Source organism: Pinus tabuliformis, chromosome 7 (assembly GCF_031772625.1).
Source record: "Pinus tabuliformis cultivar Carrire ecotype Pingquan chromosome 7, CPIR1, whole genome shotgun sequence".
In the NCBI taxonomy this organism is placed as follows: domain Eukaryota; kingdom Viridiplantae; phylum Streptophyta; class Pinopsida; order Pinales; family Pinaceae; genus Pinus; species Pinus tabuliformis.
Genome location: NC_142293.1, coordinates 853,301,947 through 853,329,772, shown reverse-complemented (window position 1 = coordinate 853,329,772; position 27,826 = coordinate 853,301,947). Strand labels below are relative to the sequence as shown.

General features: G+C 39.9%; 1 pseudogene; it reads right to left on the bottom strand.

The window, feature by feature from the left end:
• Positions 1-8,794: 8,794 nt before the first annotated feature.
• LOC149250302 (E3 ubiquitin protein ligase DRIP2-like) overlaps positions 8,795-27,826 on the bottom strand; it is a 313,805-nt pseudogene continuing 294,773 nt past the window's right edge.

Sequence of the window (27,826 nt, the reverse complement as noted above, 5' to 3'; positions counted from 1 at the left end):
GGTTTCCTTTAGTAAAAGGCATTTCTTGCTCCACCATTCTTGTTTCTTCTTGAATGCATCTCGACATCAATTCTTCAAACCTAGAATTCGATCATTATTGAGAATAGTGGTTCTAAATATATACCACTTGGATGGGAGACCTCCAAGGGTAGTGATAGTCAGTTCCCTATCAGATATGATTTCTTCAATCGCAAGATCATTCTTGATCTCGGTGATTCTTAAGAAGTAGGATTGAATATCCTCGTCTTTTCCCTTCTTAATATCCTTCGGCTTATTTTTGAGAAATAAAATTTGATTTGCATCACTAACCTTGAACATGCTTACCAATCTGTTGTAGATCTCCTTGGAGGTGTTCAAATCGGAGATGTAGGCCACCAGACGCTTTTCAATGGAATCTTTGATAATCTTCTTCGCTTTGACTTCAACCTTGTTGTACTTGCTCTTTGTAGCAGCTGGTGCATCTAAAGGAGGCTCAAGGATTTTACCCTTCACATAATCCAACAATTCTTGTTCTTCCAATGTCAGATCAAGAGACATATTCCATTCGTGATAGTCAGACTTTTCAGAGAGCTTGTCTTCAGCCAGGAAGTGGGATGAGGAACCCATTGAGATTTTTGTCCTTATCCAACCATCTTCGGTGATTTCCTTTCACCCTTTCTTGGGATTTGTCTTCACCTCACCTCTGATACCATGTTAATTTTTGGTATGTTTTATGCTTAAGAGAAATTTACTTCAATTTTCTTGTTAGCTCAATATCAATGTCCAGTTTAGCAATCACATCAGCATGATAGTAAAATGTAGATAGAACATAAACATAAACAGTAGAAGACAAGCCAAGACAAGAGGACACAAGATGTGGCACCAACCAGGGACAAACCCCAATGTGGGGAACCCTTCATCAAATCTTCTTATATTCTTCAACAGTTCAACAAAGAGAGAGATAGTACAAATATACAAAACTAATATTTTATGACAACGACAACAAAACCTAACCAGCAAATTCAACGCTGGTCAAACAGGTTAGATTTGACCTCTAATCAAGCTCGGTCAAAGCTCAGTCAACTCAACCTCCAACAGTAAGCTCAATGCATCCAAAAACTACACTGTTGGTTCTTCTCCTAAGAAAATACTTCAACTCCTCGGAAGATCCTTCACATGGCAACAACAGGCTGCTACAATCACGATCCAATCCGGTCAACACTTTGACCCAACATTCCTCCACAAAATGCTACTGACCTCCACTATTTGCTTGTTGCTCCTGCAATTCTGGTTAGGGCACAATATGCAGCCCTTAACCCTCCACGTTGTCAGCAAACTAAGCCTTTCTAGAGCTACGGTCCACCTAGGAGAGTCTCCCCTTATGCCACGCTGCCTCCTGCAAGAATTGTTCACCTTAATACTACCTTGGAACAACCTTAGCTACTTGCTATGGCTTGCAGCCTATCAAAGCAGCTAGTTGTAGTTGCAGTCTTCTCCAATAGGCCCAAACAATTCCTTAACCCATGCCTAGAAACAACCTCTATCACTACGTCGTCACCTACATCAACACGTTTTTTTCACGCTGTCAACATGCTTCTTCTTGTTGTGTTAGGGCTCCTTTTACTGCTGCTTAGGGTCTCTCCTTAGCTGCATATTAGGGCTCCTTAGATTTGCGGCTAGTTCTTCTTTTGCTATGTCTTAGGGTCTCTCCTTAGCTGCGCATTAGGGCTTTCTCTTTGCTACGGATCATGCCTCTCTTTGTTGCAGATTAGGCCTCCTCCTTGTTGCAGATTAGGCCTCCTCCTTGCTGTGGATTAGGGCTCCTTTGATTGCAGCTAGATCTCCCTTCAACTGCGGTTAGATTTCTTCTTATGACTATGGCTAGGGCTCTCCCTTCAACTGCGGCTAAACATCTTCTTGACTGCAGCTAGTTGACCTTCCTTTCCACTACGTCCTCCTTGTGAGAGGACAAAACCAAATGAGAGGAGAGAGAGAGATCATGAGTGATGTGTGTCTCAAATGACTTGAGGGCTCCTCTATTTAAATGCAACGTTGAGGTTGAGTTGGGGGTAATTTTCTTGCCGGCCGACCTTGACAAATTGTCAAATAATATAAATAAATTCATATCTCCATAAATACATGTCGGAATCGGATGACCTTTAGATCAATCCTACACCTCTCGAAGAGAGGAATCCAAGAAAAATATCAAATGCCATAAATAAGTGACCCACATGGAGTTTGGCCCTAGTTGCCAATTTTAACACCTCCAAAGGGTAATGACTCAAACCAAATCATATCCATGCCATGTACATCATCCAAAGTAGCTGAAAGTGAACCAAAATAATCATTAATGTGGAGGCGTGTACACAAGTCTAATGCAACATAAAAGTGAGTCATGTCCAATGTAAATGCTATTAGGTGGATCACATTAAGCATCATCTTTAAACTTAAAAATAAATCATATAATTCATATAATTTTCCAATTTTAGGCATGGAAGGGTCATCATTAGCCCCTATTACATGTGCCAGTACCCAAAAAGGTAAGTATTTCCTAATAAACTTATTAAGGAGCATGTGCACTATCATATGGTAAGGTTTGAGATGTAACTTCATGAGTTGCATTTTCATAGCCATGTGAGGTTAAGTAATATGTTCATCCACATGAGCACCTTTCTTGTGTGAGTACTTATGCATTAAGTTTCCATTTCCTCAACACTATGACTTTTGACCCCTTATTTTCCTTTTCTTTGTTCATTTATCTTTTTTTGGATTTTGATGTTTATATTACTTCACTTAATCCCTTTTAGATATTCAGTCACTACATGGGACTTAGAGTGGTGACCTCATAGTCAAGGGGAATTGTTAATACTTTAATGGTGACATCATAGCGAGGGGGAATTGTTAATACTTTAATGGTGACTTCATAGCGAGGGGTATTGTTAATACTTTATTTGATTCCACTTTGAAATTCTTGATTACACTTTGCAATTTGATTTTTTACATTCTTTTTTTTTCTTCTTCATTTTAGTTACATCAACCTTAAACATTCTAGCCCATTATTCTCATGGGATTATGAAGCATGGACCTATATATGTGACATATTACAACCAACTCATGAATGTGGCAATGGAAATGGGGAAGGATAGAATATGTTAAATATATATTGGGGTATGAACATTATACACCTCTCAAAACCACTAGTAGTACAACTCTACCCAATAGTGACAATACTCATCTCAGAGATGATTATGAACACCAAGGTGAAACAAGGTAAAGGGTACATATTTAGAGAATCATGATCCGTTATTAGACTCTAACAATGGTCACTACTTTCATGCCAAATAGATAAGGTATTAACACTTGATATGAAGCAATGAAAAAATGTATCTTATATATGTCAAGCACCATAGTCATCAATTAGAACAAGTTGAGCATAATGTGGAAGCATCTTTGATCAACTATCTATGGAAAACCACAAATGTCATATGTGAAACTATTGTTCATGATCTAGATTATAGGAGAAAAATATCCTCTAGTCACCCTGAGATTGTGAGGGGGTGGTAGTGCTCATTAAAGAAATGTTTCCCTATTAAGATAACCACAATTGAAAAAAAAAATACACAAGAAAAATAGGAAAATAAAAGGGTAAATAGATAATATAAGATTGCAAAATTATTACAGAATAATAAATGCAAGGAAGAAATATAAATCTTATAAATGAGTAAATTTAGAGTCCTAATTTTCCACCAAAAATATTTGAAATTTGAACTTGGATCTCATTTATCAATATACTTAGTTCCATCTTCACCATCATTCCAATATTTTAGTTGGTAAAAATGCTTAAATAAAATTGGTTTCAAATTTTGAAAGGAGAAGCAAAAATAACAACAATTAAAAAAGGACATAAGAGGATTTGAACCAAACTTCCATGATCAAATCAAACTTCAATCATGTAAATATTTTGATTCTCCACCATTTTTGTTATGAACCCTGTCAACCTCCAAAACATATTTAATAAATATGGGGCCTTCTTTCTAATTGGTTAGCCTCCTTTGTGGAGCAAGTGACTAGTACCTCATACCTTGACTCACTGAGTCAGTGCATTTCTCATCTATATTTTACTATAATTTTGAAGAATTTTAGTTTGAAATGTGAGAGTAAAATATATATTGAATGTTATAATAAGATTGAAATTCAACAACTTTTATTAAAAATTCTCATAAATAAGGAGTAAGTACTAACTATGTCAACCATGAGAGATCTTTTACTAGTTTTGGGGGAGAGAGATTTCATTTTACTTGTGTATAAAGCCAAAGCATAGTTTTGTTAAGGTCGAACCCCTTTTTTTGTCTATCATCCAGTAGGTGAGAATACATCATTTTAAAAATATTGTGGTTATTCATACTATTATTATCTTGAATATGACATTGCGAATGGTGGAATAACAATAAAGTCTTATGTTTTCTAACTATAATCTAATTTTATAAATGTGTAATTGAAAAAAATGAAGGTACAAAAGAGACAATTTCTTAACCTAAAAAACTCTAAACAAAAGTAAAGAATCTTGAAAATGTCGATGAATTTTTTTAATATAATCTATGCATATGATACTTTATAGATTGGAAGAAATAAACAAGAAAAATAAAGGGAATAGTTAAACAAAAGCAAGAAAGATATACAATTATTAAATGAACTAAATTCTAAGTTATAAGCCAAAGATGAAGCAATATTTCAACAAGACATTGTAATTAGAAATTACAACAACAAATTAAGGAAAAACAAGATTATGAAGAGAAATTGTAAAGCATCAACAAGACATTATTAGCAAAAATATGGTATCTCCCATTTGAGAAACCACAACCACAAAATATTCAAATGTCAAAATTGAAAAGAAAGAAAATAGGCACATTCAAAAGTTGAAATGCACATTGTCAACAAGAAACATCCATGGATTTGATTCTCTATGAAGATCATTTTATCGATATTAACAAAATCTTATTGATTAACAAATTAGGTAAAGTATTCAACCTCAATATCAATATACAATTTTAGGTGAACAAGAAAAGTGATAAATTGTAATCAGGAAAAAGCATCCTATAATAAATCCTTATCGTAATCCCAATAATGAAAGTGGCAAATTGTCCATTAATTTATCGATAATCATGTCATTTTGTACAAAAATGATTCCTTAATTATTTTCTAATAAAAAATAATTCCAATTCTAATGTGATTTTATTCCAAAGACATTTGGAATCACAATTAGAGAAATTATATTAAAAAATCTCAACACCAAATTATTATTATAAAGATTGAAAATAATTCCAATTTGACTTTCTTACAAAAACATATTTGATGTTACAATAAGAGAAATATTAAAAATTTAATCAACAAATATTATTTTAAAGGTTTTTCTTGGTTGTATTGACGTGGTTGCAATTATTAGTACAAATTTGAGCTTCAACCATCTCTTCTCTCCTCATATGCTTCAAAGACATAACATATTATTTAGGAAAGGATGGCTTGTACTATGCAAGTATGAAAAATAAATATTAATAATATTATAAATTATTTATTAAACTTTAATAACTTTGTAAGGGTTATTCTCTTCTCTATCTCTACATAATTATGGAACTTTTCACAATACAAATCACAACTTGCATGTTATATTTTATTGATTATCTTTTTGTTTATATAATCTTGTCTATAAGCATGATGCAATGGCTTCTACAAATACAAATCAAAATCATACACTTGGATAACACTCCACTAAATCATTGTATGGAGGGGGTTTAATACTTCACAAACAAGGTCTCATATTACAATATGTGACATATACAATATGTAACATATGGCTAAGCTATAGTCATAAATTTGATTACTAATTATATTATCACTAGCACAACTACATTAGTAAATGTGGTTGATATATGTCAAAAGTATCAATTTCCATCCTTTATATGCCAATCAAGTGATATAAATAAGACCAAAAACCATAATTTAATATATTTATTAATATTAATGTTATTTATATTAATATTAGCATATATAAATAATAACACAATTGTTGATATTCCTCCAAGAAGTTTATTGTTTTTTAATTGAAGGTTTTGGATTCAATTAATTGAATTGTTGGTCTTCGCTGCATTTTTTTCCTTGAAATATATTTCAAATTTCAGGCAAACTGAGTTATTATGATGTGTTGGTTTAAATGGCCACCAACTTGTTTTTCGCTACTAAATCATTATTTTTTATATGATTGATGCAGATTGTGGACTGAAATTTTTGGATTTTGAGAAGGCAACCAGATTCGAAAGTGGACTTTAATAATTAGGTGTTTTTTTCGGTAAGATTCAAGCTTAGCATCCACTTTCGAATTCCTCTGCCTTCTCAAAATCCAAGATTTTGAAATCAGAGCTCCAGTATTAAAACTTCAGATAAGAAAAAAAGGGGTCACTTGATTAAAATTACAAACAAAAACAAGATTGCATAAAGAAGATTATGCAGGTTATCCTAGATGTGCATCCATCTCCTCTACGTTTTGGGTGTGAGCACCCTCCTAGAGATTTGCATCCAGCCCCATCTATAAAATCAGATCTGATATTTCTCCATTTTTTGGTTCATTGCACAATTCTCATTGAACACGTGTTAATGTAGAAACCACACCAAACAAGAACATTTATCACTAGAATTACTGGAGCACAAAATGCCACATTCAATTAGCATTAATGTGAAATGATAAAAATCAATACCAGCTTATGCAAAGATACGACGACAAGCTAGATCCTATTTTTGAAACAAATCCCACGAGATCATATAGAATATTTTTCATGATTGAAATACAATGCTTGAGATCAAAGGAAAAACATGGAGTTGAGTGCTTGTACGCTTAGTCTAATTATTCATATACAGATTGTTTGTTTGACTACTGGCAAAAGGGTATTGCAGACACTACTTGCAAAGGGAGTGAAAGGCGAGCGAGTAGGAACATGGAGCGAGCGAGTAGGAACATGGAGCGAGCGAGTCTGGTAAATCTCGACAAATGAATGCACTTTAAATCAAGATCGAGCAAAAGTGAGAGGGTCATGTTTCTTTACAAACACCATTGTTTTATTTACTTTTCTACGCATGCAATCGAGCATTATTACAATTGTGTATAGGGAGGCTGACATTAGATGCGGTCGTATGAACTGTTACTCACCTCTTATGAACTATTACTCGCTTACTGGTCTCGATGTTGTAGATGCCTTGAGCAATGGAACAGACATGCGATGACGACCAGAACGTAATCAATGCACCAATATGCCAAAGGAACAGACATGATAATGATAGCCATCTTTCACAAATGAATTTTTGATAAATTAAAGAGAGGAGCTTTCACAAATGAATTTTTAATAAATTAAAGAGAGGAGCAGACTTAAGAAACTGAAAATTGATTAAATTTTCATATTGTCTATTGGATCATGGGTTAGTCCAAGAATATTCCTTTGACTTGCAATCTCAAGCATTCATTTTATTGAAAATATAAATTCCTCGAGCCCAATTCCAATATAGACCACACCTTCGACATAATTAACAACAAAAGGTGCACTTTAGAACATTCCACCAATCACTCACAAGACCAAATGTTTAACTAAACTAAGAAAATAATAATAATAATAATAATAATAATAATAATATCTTAGAAAGGAAGACCTATTTATATGCATGACAAACATCAAAAAAATATTTCTTTCAAAGAAAATTACACCTATTAACAATCTAACTAATCTCTAATTAATGTGATTTAATGATAATTAAATTCTCTCTCTCACACATATATATATAACAAACTTAATCTTCAAATATATAATTAATATTATTAATTTAAAACAACTCGTATAAATGTTAAAAATAGCTTAATAAAATCAAATATAACGTAAAGAAATTACAATAAATATTAAATGCCCTAACTTATTTGGCCAAATCTTATATTCAAAGTATAGGCACTCAAATTTTTGTTTCTATTTCATATCCCTAAACTTGTGAATATTTGTTCATTGCACTTATTAGCTTCACTTATTTGTGATGATAGGACTATGATCACATCAAAAATTTGTTTCAAGGAAAACTGAAAAAGGTAAAGTTGTCATCTTAAAATGTTGACCTTCATCTTAACTAGCTTCATTTTTGGTTCATTACCCCCGGCTTCTATGACCTTAAATACTAAAATTATCATAGTAAAATGTTGACCTTCATCTTAACTAGTGTCACTTTTGGTTCATTGCCCCAGCTTATCTTAACTAGCTTCACTTTTGGTTCATTACCCCAGCCTCTCTAACCTCAATACTAAGCCCAATTGGTGTTTTCTTGTGCGTAATTTAAATCGTTTAATTTTCTGGACAGCATCATTATGTCTTTGTAAACTGTGTGAAACCTAATGAATTTATCAATGAAAGAGACTACAGATGAGAATTCAATTTTTTAGACCGCTGTAATCAAGATAACAATTGATTTTCTTCTAGAGTGACATAGATGGAAATTTGTCTACCAAATCGAGTCCAACCGTTCGGGTTGAATTTGCATTTCTCATTAGTTTAACCACTCAAGTGAGGAATCATTAAAAATATTGACATAAGATCGGATCTAACAATGATATTCTTTTGGCAGGACCCCATTTGCCTTGATATGCATCATTTCAAATAGCTAGATAATAAGATATATTGCATAGGCAAAAATCACAAGAAAAGAGACTTCTTGGAAACTTTATTTGCATCTCATCTGCTATGAATATGGCCCACATATTAAGTGCACAGAAGAAAATAATTCATTAGCTAAACTATCCTCTTGGGGACTTCCTCCTGTAAATCAGTACCATCATAAAATCCTCTGCGTAAAGGCTACTTACGCCTGAACTGAATTTTGAAACCGCCCTTTCACTATCCACGCCTTGTATAGATGACAGCCGGTCTGATGAAGCAGCATATTGTATCCAGAACTCAACAAGACCGTACAGGGGTACGCTTGGAACAATAGGCTGCCCACAAGTAATTTCAACCTACAGAACAAAACCCACGACAGTAAAATTATAGATGAATGAAAAATAATAGGAAACATAGCCCAGGACCTCAAACAATTAAGATTGAATATAGTATTCAATATTTACAAAGAATAATTATGCTCTAAAGGGCACTTCATTCTGTCATATAACATTTTGAAAATGAAATAAGAAAAGCATGATAACACCTTTTACAGCATCCCATTAAGAGATTCTGTTTAGGATAATCAACATTAAATTAATGAAGATGATCCAAATCTAAGCAATCATTAAAGTAGCTCACCTGGTATTTTGAGACAACCTCAGAGATTTATCTCAAGTTGACAAAAACGTTTAAACCTTTTTTCAAGTCAAATCTTCTACCTGTAAATTCTAAGATTTTTCTGTAATTTGTTCCAAACAAATCCTTGAAAAAAAATTATTTCCATTCAGAGAACGGAACGTCAACGACAATAATATATTTGGAAGAGATGCTTTACTGCCAGCAACGCACATCATGAAAAGTACTGCCAAATGTTCACTGTGTTTGTAACCAGCTTATTTTTAATAAACTTTTAGATAGAAGCATGAAGGAATACTTAAACCTAACCCTAAGATAAAACCCTAAAGTTATGGTATGAAGTAAGGACAAGGCATCCATCAAAATAAATGACCATCAAACCTTCTTTCAATTAAAATTAAATCTAACTACTGCTTGTTTAAGTTGGCATTTTGTTATACACCTCTGTTGATAGGTTTCTGCTTCTCTTTTTTTTTAGCAAAAGGCATCAAATATTTCATTAATAAACAATGTAGCAGTACATCAAGAATGGTACATCACTAAACCAAAGGATGGTCACAGAGGTACCGAGGTCCCACTCCCTATTTTGTTAAGCTAGTAAGGCAAGCATGCCCAATTTGGTTCCAAACTAATGAGAATCTACATCCTTCCTAAAAATGTCCATCCTGGCTGAGAGCTGCATAGCCAATTCTGATCTTAATGCTGTTAGTTCTCCATAATGGATGGGATCAGTTGTCTCATGAAAGGTTGCTTGACACCATCTTTTCCATAAGACCAAAATGCTTGTCAATCCGATCACATGCCACTTTTCTTCCTGTCTGTCATATCATCCATTTACCTCCAAAAGCCCTGTTACCACTCAAACTAGTAGGGGTCCTTGGAGGGGATCGTATAGAGCAGCTACTAGGTCAAGGGGCAACAATGGAGCGATAGCCCACTGTCATCTCAGCTAAGGCTCCCTACTTTTTACAGACTTTCACCGATGGGAGGAGACCCGATAAGGGGAATCACTAGATGAATGGATCAATAAGAGGATAAGGAGTGATTCCAAAGGCCTATTCACAAGAGAGACTCAATTATATGGCTTTCTTGCTTGAAAAGCAAGGTGATATGCTCTCTAGGAAGGGCTAAGAGGATTCTTGAGGCTAGGGTTTGGGAATATATCTTGTCAAAAGGTTTCCTAGACCTGAAAATCCTTATGGAGAATTGGTCTTTATGTGATCTTTGTGAAATTAGAGTTGTAAAGTTGCGGGACCAAGGACTAAGTGGACCCAGAATTGGGTCAAGAGTATGGAGTTGATCAACCAAGCAAGGGCTTGAACTAATTATGGAAGAGGAGGATCAAAGGACAAATTTTCTTTTGAGGATTGAATACAATGATCCAAATGAGGACACTAGCCAAGGGAAACCTAGGGCAAGAAATGGTCTTAGAGCTAGGGCTTGCTATATCTCGGGATCCCACCATCGGAATTGCTTCAAATTTGGAGGGCCTCTAGAGAAAACCCTAGCGTAATTATGGACCAAAAATCGAGGTGTTTTGATGGCTACAATGGAATTTATGTGATGCCCTAGGTGACCTATTAAGGTTAGGCCTAGAAAGAAAAAGAAGCAAGAAAAATAAGTGTTTAGGTGACCACCAGTGGATGGATTAGTGCCTTGCCTTTGGGAGAGATGGAGTCAAGGTGAACTTTTGATTTGGAAAAACTATACCCAGTCAAGGAGGCCTTTAGGCAACTTCGCATGGCAATAAGCACATGAGAGCAGCTATCCAAGGAATTTATACTTCGATGTGCAATGTTTGATGACTTATCAAGATGTATTCAACAAAAATAATCTCTAGGAACATTCACCCATTCATACATGACACATGTAATGATGCAACACTTCAAAAGATTAAAATTTCCATAATTTCGCATAGAATAACAATAAATTTCTGACCTAGATAGCGAAAATCCAACAACATTTATGTGACAAAGTAAATAACAAGAATAAACATGAAAAAAATCACTTACATGTACAAATGAGTATATCCATTCATCAAATTATGCCAATAATGAAGCTCCAAGACCAAGAAGACAGAATCCAAACATCAAAATTCATCCATGAAACCAAACTCGACCTCCAAAAGGGAATGTGAAATTCTCCAAGTAGCTACTAATTCCAAATCCAAGTGACGATGAGAGAAATGAACAACCTCTCATCTATTTTTACCATCTCTAATGAGTTCAATTTTCCTGATTGGCCTGATTAACCCCCAAATAATAAAATAATGTGCAATAATAACATCCCTTGGTGACAAACCCACCAAGATAGCTCAATACATAAAAATAAGCTTCTCCAAAGGGAAAATGATCAATAAAATGAGTCATTGGGCCATTGAGGAGGCCTAATGAAGTCCAAAGTGTTGCATGGTGAGATAATGAACTCCAAACATAGTGGACAATGTTGATTTGGGTTAGCATTGGATGTGCTCTAAGCCTCAAATTTTGCAGGGAGGCTTGGGCACATGTATTCCAAAGAACCCAGAAAGTGTTTTGGGAAATTCCACCCAGAAGTGATTTTATTAAAATAATTAATATTTTTAATGGATTCTCAAGTCTAAACCTAGGAAAATTAAAATATTAATGGTATTAATCTAATCATGGGTGAAACTTCTAGAAAAAGCCACAGATCAAGCCAAAACGATCTGAGCCTTTGATTATGATTTAATCTAGGTCGTTGGTTGTCCAACAGGAAGATATAAGAAGGGGCTTGAGGGTCATTTGGAAAATACACTGAGAGATCAAGAAAATCAATTTTCTGAAGTGAGAAGTTCTCAGGAGGAAAAATCGATTGAGGAGATTTCTTGCAGCAGAGGGGCAGTGAGAATCCAGAAGAAGGAATTTCCAGAGAGTACGAGGCAAAGGGAGAACAGAAAGACGTCCAGAGGAAGGCTGACGCTAGCCCACGCAGTGTTGATGCAGAGGCAATGTAGTCCTTGAGGGGAAGTCAAGTTTCCTGCTAAGGGAAGTCGAAATTCAATTGCCAGAAGCCGGGGTGTGAGTCTGGGAGGCAGAAGTTCGATTTTCTTAGCCAGCAGAGGATCTGGAAGAGGGGCAACGTAATACCCAAGAGGGGTGACACAGAAACTGCCGGGAGAGACGCAGTTTTGCGTAGAGACCACGCAGAGGGTGACGCAGAGCCTCCAATTCAGCAGGATCAGTCACTGATTCTCCAGTGATAGGGTGAGATCATTTCACCAGTCTTTTGTTCAGTATTCTCTCTATATCGGATTGCTAGTTGAGCATCCTAGAATTGTACTCATATTTTCTCCTGCATAATAATAAAACCCTCAGAGTTGCTACACCGGTTTTCCCGCATTGGGTTTTTCCAGGGACATTTGTCCAAAAATAACGGTGTCCTATGTGTTTCTATTTTCCTTGCTCAGTTTCTATGTTTCAGAATCATATTTAATTTGGTGTAGGCTGCTTTAGTAATTTACTTCAATGTTTCAAGAAGAAATTTGAAATAAGCTTGTAATGTAATTTACAATCTAGGTGAAGTAGATTCAGTTGGTTGCAGTAGGATTCCTGAGATTGTTAGATCTAGGAATTTTCACATGGTATCAGAGGTGTTGATGTGAAACAGGAAGAGCAGATCTAGCACTGAAGCAAGGGCCAACTTGCTGCAGCAAGCAGTAGTTCGAATCCCCTTAGGGATTGCGCAATTCTAGCCAGGAGGGCTATAATTTCAAGGTTGTCTCTCTCCGAGTGAGTCGACAGAGAGGGAAGACTTCCGGATCGAGAATTTTCTAAGGCAGAGGGAGCCACGCAGAGCCTCAACGCGGAGCTAGAGGGACACAGTTTTCTGCAAGCCGAGGGCTGGGCAGAAAAGTCGTTGGAAGAAGGAAGCAGATCACATAGTGAGGGAATACTTCCCTAGTGATTTCTTGTCGAGGAAATCCATATTTCTTATTTGCTGAGAAGCAAAGGAGCAATAGCTTACCAACTCCATCAGGGAGTGCGTAAGCCAGCCTAGAAGTTATGCAGTAGGGAGAAAGAGGGAGTTTTTCGACAATTTTCGGAGGATATGGAAACCAGTGGCTTGAGGGATCAGGACAGGTTGGACGAGACTTCCAACTATGTCATCTGGAAGGCTAGAATGTCTTTCCTTTTAGATGAACATGCCCTCAAGACGTATGTTAATAGTGTGGTACTTGTCCCTGCGGATGCAGATCCACTAAAAAAGTACAGAGTTGAGATGGCTAAGGCGAAAAGGATGATCTTGGATGGAGTCAAGGATCACGTGGTGTGCCACGTTGCTAGCAAAGGGACTGTTAAGGAAATGTGTGATGCCTTGGCCACATTGTATCAAGGATCTTCCGAGCAACGGGAGATGTACTTAGAGTAGAAGCTGAGATCTGCTGAGATGCAAAAGGGAGAATGTGTGGATCCATTCCTCACAAAACTGAAGGAGGCCCATGATGAGTTATCAGCTGCGGGGTACACACCTCAGGATTTGGAGTTAGTGAGACTGGGTCTAAATTCCCTCTCGGATGAATGGGAATACTTTGTCTAGAGTATCCTGGGCAGAGCAACATTGCCAAATTGGGACGAGATGTGGGCAGCTTTGAAACAAGAAGAGTTGAGGAGAGACCTGCTCAAGGTCAAACTTGACAGAAGCAGTAGCAGCAGTGGGTCAAAGCCCAAAGTAGAGGAGGAGGATAATACAACCCTTACATCAAAGGGACAACAAGGGCAACAGAGACGAAAGAAGGACGTCTCCAAGGTGAAATGTTTCAGATGTGGCAAGATGGGCCACTATGCATCCCAGTGTCCTTTGAAGAAAAAGGACAAGGATGAGAAGCACGATCCTAAGGTTGCAGCCGCAAAGATTGAACAGGAGGAGGAGTTCGCCATGACAACCAAGATACCTCCAGGAGGGAGGTGGGCTGATATAGAACTGTAGTTCGATAGAGCTATAGATGGGCAGGATCCTTAAGGAGCCCACCTCTTGGATCATCACCTTGCTACGGGAGCCCATGATCAGTGGTAGCAAGATGAAGGATTTCTCAGTTGGTGCCATGGAGTGTTGATTTGATAGATGCAGTAGTTAGTAGCGCCAGAACGTGAGCAACACAGAGCAGAGAGGTAGCAGTGCGTGGAGGCACAGTGTAGAGCTTCAACAACACAGTGGCTTCAGAGGACAACGTGGGACTAGCAGCAGTCAAGATTTCAGCACCAAGGTGTATCCACTTGATACTTGTCCAGTTTTTGGTGTTTTCAGTTGCTTCTCTTAGCAACTGAGTTGCAGTATGGATGCAGTGGTAGCAGTGGTAGTGCTAGCAATATAGCAGATGCAGCATTTGAGAGGGAGCTGCAATACAGATGTAGCATTGGCAGTGGAAGTGTCAAAGGCAGCAATACAATAGCAGCAGCAGTGCGGTAGTTGGTGGACAACATGTCAGACATTAGCAGCACAGAGGACGATGCTTCAGAGTCAAAGCAGTGTGCAGTAGCAGTGTATTGCTAGAGCACATTCCTCGCTAAGAGGGAGTGTTGATTTGGGGTAGCATCGGATGTGCTCTAAGCCTCAAATTTTGCAGGGAGGCTTGGGCACATGTATTCCAAAGAACCCAGAAAGCGTTTTGGGAAATTCCACCCATAAGTGATTTTATTAAAATAATTAATATTTTTAATGGGGTTCCTAAGTCTAAACTTAGGAAAATTAAAATATTAATGGGTATTAATCTAATCATGGGTGAAACTTCTAGAAAAAACCACGGATCAAGCCAAAATGATTTGAGCCTTTGATTATGATTTAATCTAGGTCGTTGGTTGTCCAACAAGAAGATATAAGAAGGGGCTTGAGGGTCATTTGGAAAACACACTGAGAGATCAAGAAAATCAATTTTCTGAAGTGAGAAGTTCTTAGGAGGAAAAATCGATTGAGGAGATTTCTTGCAGCAGAGGGGCAGTGAGAATCTGGAAGAAGGAATTTTTGGAGAGTACGAGGCAGAGGGAGAACAGAAAGACGTCCAGAGGAAGGCTGACGCTGGCCCACGCAGTGCTGACGTAGAGGCAGCGCAGTCCTTGAGGGGAAGTCGAGTTTCCTGCTAAGGGAAGTCGAAATTCAGTTGCCGAAAGCTGGGGTGTGAGTCCGGGAGGCAGAAGTTCGATTTTCTTAGCCAGCAGAGGATCTGGAAGAGGGGCAACGTAATACCCAGCAGGGGTGACGCAGGAACTGTCAGGAGAGACGCAGTTCTATGCAGAGGGTGGCGCAGAGCCTCCAGTTCAACAGGATCAGTCACTGATTCTCCAGTGATAGGGTGAGATCATTTCACCAGTCTTTTGTTCAGTATTCTCTCTGTATCGGATTGTTAGTTGAGCATCCTAAAATTGTACTTAGATTTTCTCCTGCATAATAATAAAACCCTTAGAGCTGCTGCACCAGTTTTCTCGCATTGGGTTTTTCCAGGGACATTTGTCCAAAAATAATGGTGTCCTATGTGTTTCTATTTTCCTTGCTCAGTTTCTATGTTTCAGAATCATATTTAATTTGGTGTAGGCTGCTTCAGTAATTTACTTCAATGTTTCAAGAAGAAATCTGAAATAAGCTTGTAATGTAATTTACAATCTAGGTGAAGTAGATTCAATTGGTTGCAGTAGGATTCCTGAGATTATTAGATCTAGGAATTTTCACAAACAAGGGGTTGGCCCCTTGTTTTGCAAGCAAGTGATTATGGTGCTCCCAAATGGGTGTGAGGGCACAAGGACATCCTCATGGGTTTCCAAGTGGATCGAAAATGCCTAAACACTATTTGTAAAGGCTAGGATGATGACATAAACCCTCCCTTTATGTCCTGCAGTGAGACACATCCTCATTTGGACCCTAGAATATCTTCCAAGTGTGTGGTGAAGTGTGGAGTCGATTGGGCATGGTTAACCAAATGCATCATCCTCATCCAAAAGGTGGAACACAAGCAATCAATGAGCAGTTCTGGGGATCCATGAAGTAATCTCTGCTATGGTGGAGGCCCATGGATCTCAACGCTCACCCTATAAGTGCCAATGTGACCCTTTGTAGGGCTAGGACCCCTTATAGTAAGACCAAGCCCCAAATGGAGACCCGCCTGTAATCTTGCACAAGATCCAATGTGTCCCCTTGCCCTCCAATACAACAAATCATTAGAATAATCAAGTAAAATAGCTTACAAATCATGGAATCAATGGGGCACTTCATGGTGGCATGCCCTTCCATAGTGGGCTTTGGCATGTACAAGTGTCTCCAAGCTCAATAAGGGGGGTTAATCAAAGACCCTATTAGGTGGTTTCAACCTTTAAATGGGGTGACATGTCCATGGTACATCCATCAGGTGGTAGGTGGCAAATGATATAGTGATGGAACAAAGTGGGGGTCAAGGGAATGCTCCAAGCCACATGCCATGGTACAAGGGTAGCTATAATAAGGGAAGCCCACACCTGGGTATATGAGTAGGAGGGAGCAAATCATAGTTCATGAGTCACCCCGACCTTTGTTTTTCCACCCTTCTTCATATGCCTTTTCCTTTGATTGATTTTTCTTCATAATTGCTCGGACCTCCAAGGGATGAGAGCATGATGTGTACGACATAGTAGTAGGTACCCCCTTTTAAGGGGGGACGTTTCATTGCCCACCAGGGGTTGGGACAATCATGGGTTCCTTAATGTGGATGGGGCTCATCTAGGGCCCATAGGAACCAGTGCAATAGTTGTAATTAAGGGGTAGAGATCATGTTTGGCTTTTGCCCATGTGCTAAATTTGTATGTTTCGGCCATCTTTTGCATTTTTTGGTACATTTCCTGTTGAGAGTGGCCCAAATTATGCTATTTCTTTTCTTTTTAGTTGCATCAACCTCCGGGGCATTGTTTGAGGCCCGAAACAAGGTGTGGACAAGGGGAGGGGAAGGTTAACCCTATGTGGACCCAGTGGACACATGTGGTGTGAAACTTCCAAACTGTAATCCTATTGCAGCGACTGGAAATTATTCTCTTGATTGTTAATTTTATTTAACAATTTATTTGTTGTTTGCTACGGAAAATATTGAATAAATCACACTGCAAACTTCACAAATAAAATACTGCGGAAGAAAATAAAACGCTAGAAGCTGAGAAATGCTAGCACACACGCATAAAATTAACACAATTATTTCTGGACAAAAGTCCTCGTAAAAACCCAACTTGGGAAAACCGGTGCAGTAATTGAGGGTTTTATTATTATGCAGCAGTGAGAAAATTTGAGTACAACTGGATGCCAAAATATAGCAATCCTACAGAGAAAAATACTGGCAAAAATATAGTGAGGAATTTTCTTCACCCCACAAGCAAACTCCCAACACGACTTGCCTTCAGAAATTCGGCCCTCTGACCCTCTGTGTCAGCCTCTGCGCAGCCTGCTAGATGTCTAGCCTCAGACTGGTCTCTGATGAAGTCGTTCTGCCTTCTGTTGACTGGAAAGATGCTTCTCTGGCACTTTGGGACTCCTTCCCGACCTCTGGAACTGAAGATGTCTCTCCCTCTCAGCGAATTGATCTTGCCTCTAGAGGCTGATGCGCTACCCCAACGTTAGCCTCTCTGTGGTTCTCTTGCCTCTATGCAAATGCACTCGCTGGATCCCCTCTCTCACTACTTCGATCTCTAGCTCTCTCCGACAACTGACTGCTGCTACTCTGGAAATCGATCTGCTCAGAAATCGAACTGTTGAAGCGTTCTCTCCATCACCAAGTCGAACTCCTCTTATAATCCTCTGTTGGAGCACCAACGGCCAAGATTAAAACATAATCGATGGCTAGGATCATCTCTGAATCAATCTGTGTGAGTTCTAGATGATTCTCACTTTGACTTAATTAATACTGATTAATTAACCATATTCTCTAAGTTTAGACTTAGGAAATATTTAAAAACTGGTTAAGAATCTAATTAAGTCATTTGTAAGCGGAATTTCCAGAAACAATTTCTGGGTTTTGGAGATCTCATGTACTCTAGCCTCTCCACAAAATTCCAAGGCTAGAACACATCCCATACTACAAAAACTAACACTCCCTCTTAGCGAGGAATGTGTTCTAGTGCTGCACTCCCTGTCGCAACACACTGTCTCTGCATTGTGAAAATTCCTATCCTCAAGGAACCCATACTGCAGCAAAAACTGAATTTACTTCTCCTACTTGATTTTAATATATATTATCAAGTTATTCTTTGAATACTGAAGCAAATTACTTCTGCAGCCTACACTACTTTAATATTTGATTACATGAAACGGAAAACTGAGCAAAGAACAAGATACATAGGACACAATTATTTTTGGACAAAATAGTCCCAGAAAAACCCAATGCGGGAAAACCGGTGTAGCAACTCTGAGGGTTTTATTATTATGCAGTAGCAAAATCTGAATACATCACTGAATACCTCACAGGGTTATTCAGTTACAGAGAGAAATATTGGCAGAAGCTTTGTGAGTTTACCTCACACAATCACTGAGAAAAGTCTCGGTTGTTCTGGCTACTGGATGAGATGCCCCTGGCAAGCACTGCACTAGCTTTGTGCTGCCTCTACATTGTCCCAGTGTCAACCCTTTCAGGCACTGCGTCACCCAGCTGGGAATTCAATCAGAAGCCCAGAGTCACTGCTCTCAGCCTCCCGGTCTCACACCCCGGCTTTCGGCTGCTGAAACTGACCCTCTGCTCTGATTTTCAACTTTCTCTCTTTGCCTCTGCGTCACTTCTGCGTGGCCCTTCTGGCCCTACGTCAGCCTCTGCGTCAAGGCTTCTGGATCACTTACTGCCTCTCTCTGTTGATGTATCTCCAGCTGAGAATCTCTCTCTCCAGAAGCTGCTATCCCTGCCCCTCAACTGCAAGAGATTTCCTCAATCGATTTTTCCTCCTAAGAACTTCTCACTTCAGAAAATCGATTTCTCTCTATCTCTCTGTGTGTTTTCCAAATGACCCTCAAGCCCCTTCTTATATCTTCCTGTTAGACAACCAATGACCTAGCTTAAAACATAAACAAAGGCTCAGATCGTTTTGACTTGATCTGTGATTTTTCTAGAAGTTTCACCCCTAATTAGATTAATACCCATTAATAATTTAATTTTCCTAATTTTGGACTTAGGAACCCCATTAAAAATATTAATTATTTTAATAAAATCACTTTTGGGTGGAATTTCCCAAAACACATTTTGGGTTCTTTGGAATACCCGTGTCCAAGCCTCCCTGCAAAATTTGAGGCTTAGAGCACATCCGATGCTACCCCAAATCAACACTCCCTCTTAGCGAGGAATGTGCTCTAACAATATACTGCCTCTCTGCATACTGCTCTAACTCTGAAGCATCATCTCTGCGCTGCTGATGTCTGACGTGTTGTCCACCAACCATTGTGTTGTTGCTGCTACTGTATTGCTGCTGACACTACCTCTGTTAACACTGCATCCGTGCTACAGCTCCTACTGCATCCGTGTTGCTGCTGGTCTTGGCACCCAACACTGCATTTGCACTGCAGCTCCCTCTCAAATGCTGCATCTACTATGCTGCTAGCACTGCCACTGCTAACACTACATTCGCAATGCAACTCAGTTGCTGAGAGAAGCAACTGAAAAACATCCAAAATCACTGAACTTAACTGTGTTCAACATAATACCATGAATGTTGGAATCTGACTGCTACTAGTCTCTGACCCTCTGAATCTTCTGTGCTGCTGCTGACTCCTGCACTGTGCCAACTGCACTGCTGCCAACCTTGCTCTGCGTTGATCAATCTCTGGTCTCAAGCTACTGCATCTGTCTCTCCAAACAATCCACTGCATCATCTGACACTAAGTCCATCTCGCTACTGCTGAATCTTGAGCTCCCGTAGCAAGGATTTGATCCAAGAGGTGGACTCCTCAAGGATCCTGCCCACATGTAGTCCTCCCGACTACAGCTCAATATCGCCCCATTTTCCTCTTGGAAATGCGTGGGCACTCATGGAAAACTCATCTTCGTCAATTTTTGCTGGAGCAGCCTTAGGATCATGTTTCTCATCCTTATGCTTTTGCTTCAAAAGACATTGAGATGCAAAGTGGCCCATCTCGCCACATCTTAAACATTTCACCTTCGAAATGTCCTTCTTTCTTCTGTTGTCCCTTTGATGCTAGAGATGTGTTCTCCTCCTCCTTGTTGGTCTTCGTGCTATTCCCACTGCTGCCATTGAGGTTGACCTTCACTGGGTCCCTTCTTAATTCCTCATGTTGAAGGGTTGCCCACATCTCCTCCCATGAAGGTAGTCTTTCCCTGCCCAATATACTTTGGACGAAGACTTGCCATTCATCCGAGACTCCATTCAGGGTCGTCCTTACCATCGCGGTAGACTGAGTAGACCCCACTGCAGCAAGCTGGTCTCTGGTGTCCTAAAGACGTTGAAGATAGGAGTTAACCCCTTCTCCCTTCTGCATCAATGTCCGCTGCAACTTTTGTTCTAAGTACATCTTCTGTTGTTTGGAAGAGCCTTCATACAGTGAAGACAAAGCTTCCCACATCTCTCGAGCTGTATCTTTGCCCTGCAAGTGTGAGACCACATGATCTCGAACTCCATTGAGTATGAATCTCTTTGCCTTCCCCTACTCAGCCTTGTACTTCTTCTTCTAATCATTGTCCGCAGGAACAGTCACAACACTCTTGACGTAGGCTTTGAGATCGTACTCCTCCAGAACAGCTAAGGGTCTGGTCTCCCATATGACATAGTTGGAAGCTCCTTCCAACCTGTCTTGATCTCTGAGCCCATGTGATACCATCTCACCCAAACTGTCGAACTGACTCCTCTAGTCACTCCTCACCACTATTGTCCGACAAGTGAGAAATTAGAACTTTTCGCGAGAAAAGTTCTCTAAGGAGAAAATTCCCCTTCTATGTGTCTTCGCTCTTTTCCGACGGATTTTTGCCTCGACAGAAACAGTGCCCTTCAATCACTGCGCTGAGGCTCTGCGTCACTCCCTCTGCCTCAGCAAATTCACGAACTGGAAATCATACCTCTCTGTCAACTTTCTCAGAGAGAAATTTCCTCAGAATATCTGCTTCCCGGCAAGGACTGCGCAATCCCTACAAGGGGACTCGAATTGCTGCCAAGTGCATCTTTTGGCCTCTCTGCTCAGCATTGGATCTGCTCTTCCTGTTTCAAAATCAACACTCTAATACCATGTGAAAATTTCTATCCTCAGGGAACCCCTATTGCAGCAAAAACTGGATTTACTTATCCTACTTGATTTTAATATACATTATCAAGTTATTCTCTGAATACTGAAGCAAATTACTTCTGCAGCCTACACAGCTTTAATATTTGATTACATGAAACAGAAAACTGAGAAAAGAACAAGATACATAGGACAAAGTTATTTTTGGACAAAATAGTCCCCAGAAAAACCCAAATCGGGAAAACCGGGTTATTCAGTTACAAAGAGAAATACTAGCAGAAGCTTTGTGAGTTTACCTCACACAATCACTGAGAAAAGTCCCGACTGTTCCGGCTACTGGATGAGATGCCCCTGGCAGGCACTGTGCTAGCTCTGCGCTGCCTCTACGTTGTCCCAGCGTCAACCCTTTCAGGCACTGCGTCACCCAGCTGGGAATTCGATCAGAAGCCCAAAGTCACTTCTCTCAGCCTCTCGATCTCACACCCCAGCTTCCGACTGCTGAAACTGACCCTCTGCTCTGATTTTCGACTTTCTCTCTTTGCCTCTGCATCACTTCTGCGTGGCCCTGCGTCAAGGCTTTTAGATCACTTATTGCCTCTCTCTGTTGATGTATCTTCGATTGAGAATCTCTTTCTCCGGACGCTGCTATCCCTGCCTCTCCACTGCAAGAGATCTCCTCAATCGATTTTTCCTCCTGAGAACTTCTCACTTGATAAAATCATTCTCTCTATCTCTCTGCGTGTTTTCCAAATGACCCTCAAGCCCCTTCTTATATCTTCTTGTTGGACAACCAAAGGCCTAGATTAAAACATAATCAAAGGCTCATATTGTTTTGACTTGATCCATGGCGTTTTCTAGAAGTTTCACCCCTGATTAGTTTAATACCCATTAATATTTTAATTTTCCTAAGTTTACACTTAGGAACCCCATTAAAAATATTAATTATTTTAATAAAATCACTTCTGGGTGGAATTTCCCAAAACGCTTTCTAGTTTCTTTGGAATATCTATGCCCAAGCCTCCCTGCAAAATTTGAGGCTTAGAGCACATCTGATGCTAGCCCAAGTCAACATGCATCATCTCCTGTCACGTTGTTGATGTCTAGTTGTTGTTGCCCACCAACCACTGCGCAACTATGATATATGTTGCATCTGTGCTGCTACCAACACTGCATCTGCACTACAATTCCCTCTCATCTGTTGTAATGACCCACCTACAATTACAAACAGAATGTGAATAGTAGCATGCATACAGGGCATCCATATGATAGCTACATATGCATGACCCGCATGTATTGTAATAGTATACATACCTGCTAATATTGGAAAATATCTAAGCTTAAGTTAATAAATTGATTATCGAAGTAAATTTCTAACTCACCATAATATAATATATATATATCAAATGGGTCCTTTGATATATACCGCTCGTATATACATATAACAAAAAACAAAAATTAATAAAATATAAATTGAACTTCATTGATTTATAATAAATAAAATAATGTAATTAGATAATAAAATAAAATGATTTATTAAATCTATAAATAAAACAATTTAAATTGATTAAAAGTTAACATAGTTATAAAAATGTTATAAAAGTAAATAAGGTGCCAAAGTGAATTGTATAAATTTTATCATAAAATATAAGAAAACAACATATAAAGTCACACTGTCAAAAGGAGCTGGACAGACAAACAGAAAATAATAATAGATATTGTAGGTGGCAAGTAATAAGAAGGGTCGAGAAGACTATATGTATAGGCGGTGGAGGGATAGAGACGGCATAATTGAGTATATAAGGGAGTCGAGGAAACCATAATAGGGGAGGATTTTCTAGAGTTGTTTTCAGGGGATCGAGAAGGAAATTACAATAGAGAGCCACAGACAGAGTGAGGATCACTGAGCCTTGATTGTTCTTGATGATTTTGGGCATGGGGCCAGAGCGCTGCAATTCTGAAGCATTCTGGAGTTGGGTATCAAGGTTGTGCCCAGTTTGGCAGGGAGGTTTTGGTCTTTTGGTAATGGGAACGAATTTGGAGCAACGGTAGACCAGGATCGACTTCAAAAGCAGAAACTAGGTATTCACTGTGAATTAAATTTGACAAATTCTACTTTAAAACATCAATCTCTGAATTTTGGAATTCGATATTGTCAAATTCTTTCAATTTATGAATTTAGGGTTTCATAAATTGGTATCAGAGGATTAATATTATTAAAATTTTTCAATTTCTGAATTTGGGGTTCTAAATCTGTTGTTGTTGCAACTGCAACATCTGTAACTGAAAAGCATCCAAAACACTGAATCAACTGTGTTCAGTATGATGCATCTGTCTCCCAAGTCTCTGACTGCTACTAGCATCTGCACTGTCACTGAAGGATCTCGCTGCTACTGACTCTTCACTGTTGCCAACTCTACACGACACTCCCCAACATCTGACTGCTACTAGTCTGCAACTGTCACTCAGTATCTGACTGCAACAATTGCCACTGATCCATCCTGCTACTAAATATTGTGGGTCTCCGTAGCCAGGTAATGATGTTTATTTTTGGGTAGCATTGGATGTTCTCTAGCTCCGAAATTTCGTGGAGGGGCTAGAACACATGAGATCTCCAAGACCCAAAAACCGTTTGGTGAAATTCCACCCGTATTGTATTCTATTAAAATAATTAATAAGCCTAATGGGTTTCCTAAGTCTAAACTTAAAAAAATTAAAATATTAATGGGTATTAATGAAAATATGGGTGAGAAGCTTCTAAGAGACGAGGATCAAGTCTAATTTAATCTTAGCTGTTGATTAGAGACTTAATCTTGGTCGTTGATTTCTCAACAGGAAAAGTATAAATGGAGGCTTGGGGTCAGTTGGAGAAGACACACAGAGAGATTGAGGAAATCGATTTTTTGAGGTGAGAAGTTCTCAAGAGGGAAATTGATTGGGGAGATCTTGCAGCTGAGGGGCAGTGATAGTTCGGGAATACTGACAAAGAGGCGGAGAGAAGCTTGTGGAGGCAGCACAGTAGCCAGGAAGAGCTGACGTTGGGCCAGTTTGGGCCCATGCAACCTTGACGCAGAGCCAGAAGGGCCAGCACAGGTAGAGTTGTCTTCCACGTAGAAAGCCGGTGAGCTGCCAGAAACTGCCGGAACAACTGGAAAAGCTGACGCAAAGGGCAGAAGTGCTGACACAAAGCCTCAGAGAGCTCCACGCAGGCCCACACAGTTATTGCAAAGGGGCAGCGCGGTTGTATCCGGGGCCAGCGAGTTTTGCTGCCAGATCAGTCGGATTCTGTAGGGTGAAACTGAGGTAAAACTCACTCAGGATCTCCGCCATTGTATTTCTCTATCACTGGTTTGTCGGGAGGGCAACCAACATTTGTATTTAGAACTTCTGCTTAATAATAGAAAACCCTCAGAGTTGCTGCACCGGTTTTCCCGCATTGGGTTTTTCTGGGGACATTTAGTCCAAAAATAAGTGTCCTTTGTGTGATTGTCTCATTTATTTTTCAATGCTTGATCTGTGTATTGGTGTAGGCTGCAGTGTATTTGCATTAATATTTTTTGAATATTTATGAAAATAACTTGTTAAATGAAGAACACAAGTAGGTAATGCAAGTCAGTTCACTGCAGTAGGATTTCTGGTTTTTCTTAAAATAATTAATATTTTTAATGGGGTTCCTAAGTCTAAACTTAGGAAAATTAAAATATTAATGGGTATTAATGAAAATATGGGTGAGAAGCTTCTAAGTGTAATATTCCTAATTAGCCATGGCTAATTGGAATATTCGATTTTGCTCAATTTTGCCTTCTATAGTTAGTTATAAATAAAAAAGTGAGGAAGGGGGACATAACTCACTTTATGGATAAAGTCACTCCCTAGAAGCACAACGTTGTAACTTAAAAGGGGAGCCAAGGGGGCCCAAGGACCAAGTAGAGAAGGGGGCCCGCGCAGACACTTAGAGGGACTGCGCAGATGGAGAAGGAACACGTGGCAAGACAGAGGCTACGTTGGAGGAGGTGGGCCTTAGGGTTTTGAGAGAGGCCAACGCTATAAAGGAGAGAGGAGCCTTCTCATTTTGATCATTCAATTATGTTGCATTTGAGCTAGTCACTTCGACATAGAGCACGCTGGCTGTTTAGCCTATCTACAGCACTGTTTAGTGCATCGAGTGTCTCCATTTGGAGATCTCACCCTTAGCCCCAGGGGACTTCGAGTGTCTGCTCGGGCAAGGTAGTTCCATTAGTATTTTGTAGGAGGAGCGATTTCTGGAGTTGAGGAGGCGCTGAATATTTTGATGACTGCGCAGTCTTGAGAGGGGAGGATGCAGTTCTTTTGGGTAGGAGCTCCGGATTGGGTTTTTGTGGAGGATTTGAGCTGGGAGATTGAGCAAAGGATCAACCCTTGCATATTGGAGGATTTTTCGCAAAGTTTCGGGTAGAGTTTTGGAGGATTCTCTTCAGGAGCAGCGTCGAGCCTTGAGGGATTACGTAGATCCCCAAGGGGGTGATTTTCAGGGGTCGGCTATTTTAGAAAAGCTTTCTGGGCTTTTCTGGGTTTATTGAGCAGAGGCTGATTCTAGAGTTTCAGCATTTTCTGAGGAGGGGAACAGCCCCAAATCCTCATTTGATTTCAGTAGTAACAGCAGCACAACAGTTCTCCGGCAGTTGGACGCAGTTCAGAGAGAGGCCATTTCCTTACCATTCTGAGTGTATTTCTTCACTTGCCTTGTGCAAGTCGAGGTGCCACCTATCTGATCACCTCTTGTACTCTTTCCATTACTCAGTATAATAAAATGGCTTAGCATTTCTCTCTGCATTTCTCGAGTATCTGCTTATATTCCATGTATACATTATTGTATGTTGCACTATTGTTATTTTTGTTTTATCTCTTTGAGCACCCCAACTACTATATTGCTTGTATTTGAGGGATACCCCTGATAGGGGATATTACAGTGGTATCAGAGCATAGATTTGGCTCAGCCTGTAGAGCTAGCAGTCTATGACACCGAGGGAGAAGCCCTACATCTGTTATAGAGGTAGGAAATACAAAGATATTGAGCGTAGGTTGGAGAACACCTACGGAGAGGGAGACTGTGTTCAGGTGGTGGACACAGAACAGGAGGAGCCTGTGGTGAACACAGAACAGGAGGAGCCTGTGGTGGACGCAGAGCAGGAGGATCCGATGGCAGATGATGACGGGAAGAAATTTGCGGACATGCTCCTCAAATCAGTGTAGGATCTGTCGAGGCAGATCGAGGTGATGGGGCAGAGATTCACGGCGGTGGAGGCTAGACAGCGTGAGAGCCCACGGGTTTTCCAGGTTGGAGAGGGATCGGGTGCATCTCACCATTTGCCAGAGCAGGGTGCCACTCAGCGTGATACTACTCAGCAGGTGGCCTCACATGCCCCTATACGCTCTACCATGCCCACTTTCCTAGGAGCAGACACGGGGGCCAGAGCACAGCAGGAGGCAAAGCCCGGTCATATGGGCGATTATTTTGCAGAGTACTAGGCCTATGGGCAGGAGTTCAGGGATGCTCTCTCATTCAGAGACTTTGTTCAGCTCCAGCGGGATAGTAGACCCCGCGACCATCACAGAGGATACCGACATTATCATGATGGAGACACCCACTGCACAACTAGTAGATTTCACTTGCCTACGTTTGATGGCTCATCAAACAATTCGGCAAAGTCTTGGGTGGAGAAGCTGGACATCTATTTCCAGCTTAACCAGATGTCGGAGATAGAGGCCATCAAGGTGGTGACATTACATTTGGACAGTGAGGCCCAGGACTGGTGGTTCCATGGGTTGGTTACACTCGGACACTCCACAGTGACGACATATGCCGAGTTCACCAGGAGACTGATAGAGAGGTTTGACTGGAGGGATCCGGAACAACACTTTGTTGAGTTGACGAGGCTCAAACAGACCGGAAACCCAGAGACCTACATTGCAGACTTCTTGAGGGTTTCAGTGATGGTGCCAGATCTATCCATGGTACAGAGGATCTACATGTATGTTGAGGGGTTAGCAGAGCCACTTCGGGGTCTAGTCAGATCCACTAGACCAGCCACACTCCAGGATGCTATTAGCAAGACCCAGGACTTACAGGATGCCTTACCCAGGACCCGGACACCTTACCCCCAGAGACAGGCTTTCCAGCCTAAGGGGAAGGATGTGAGGATTCCGCCTCCAAAGGGGAATCCAGGACGAGCACAGATTGATGATGATGCCAGGAGGGAGCTGAAGAAGAAGCGGTTGTGCTTTACTTGTCAGGAGCCGTGGGCACCAGGACATAGATGTGTTGCTAGCAAAGCACATTTTATTGAGGTCTTCTCCGAGAGCAGCGGGGAAGAGGATGA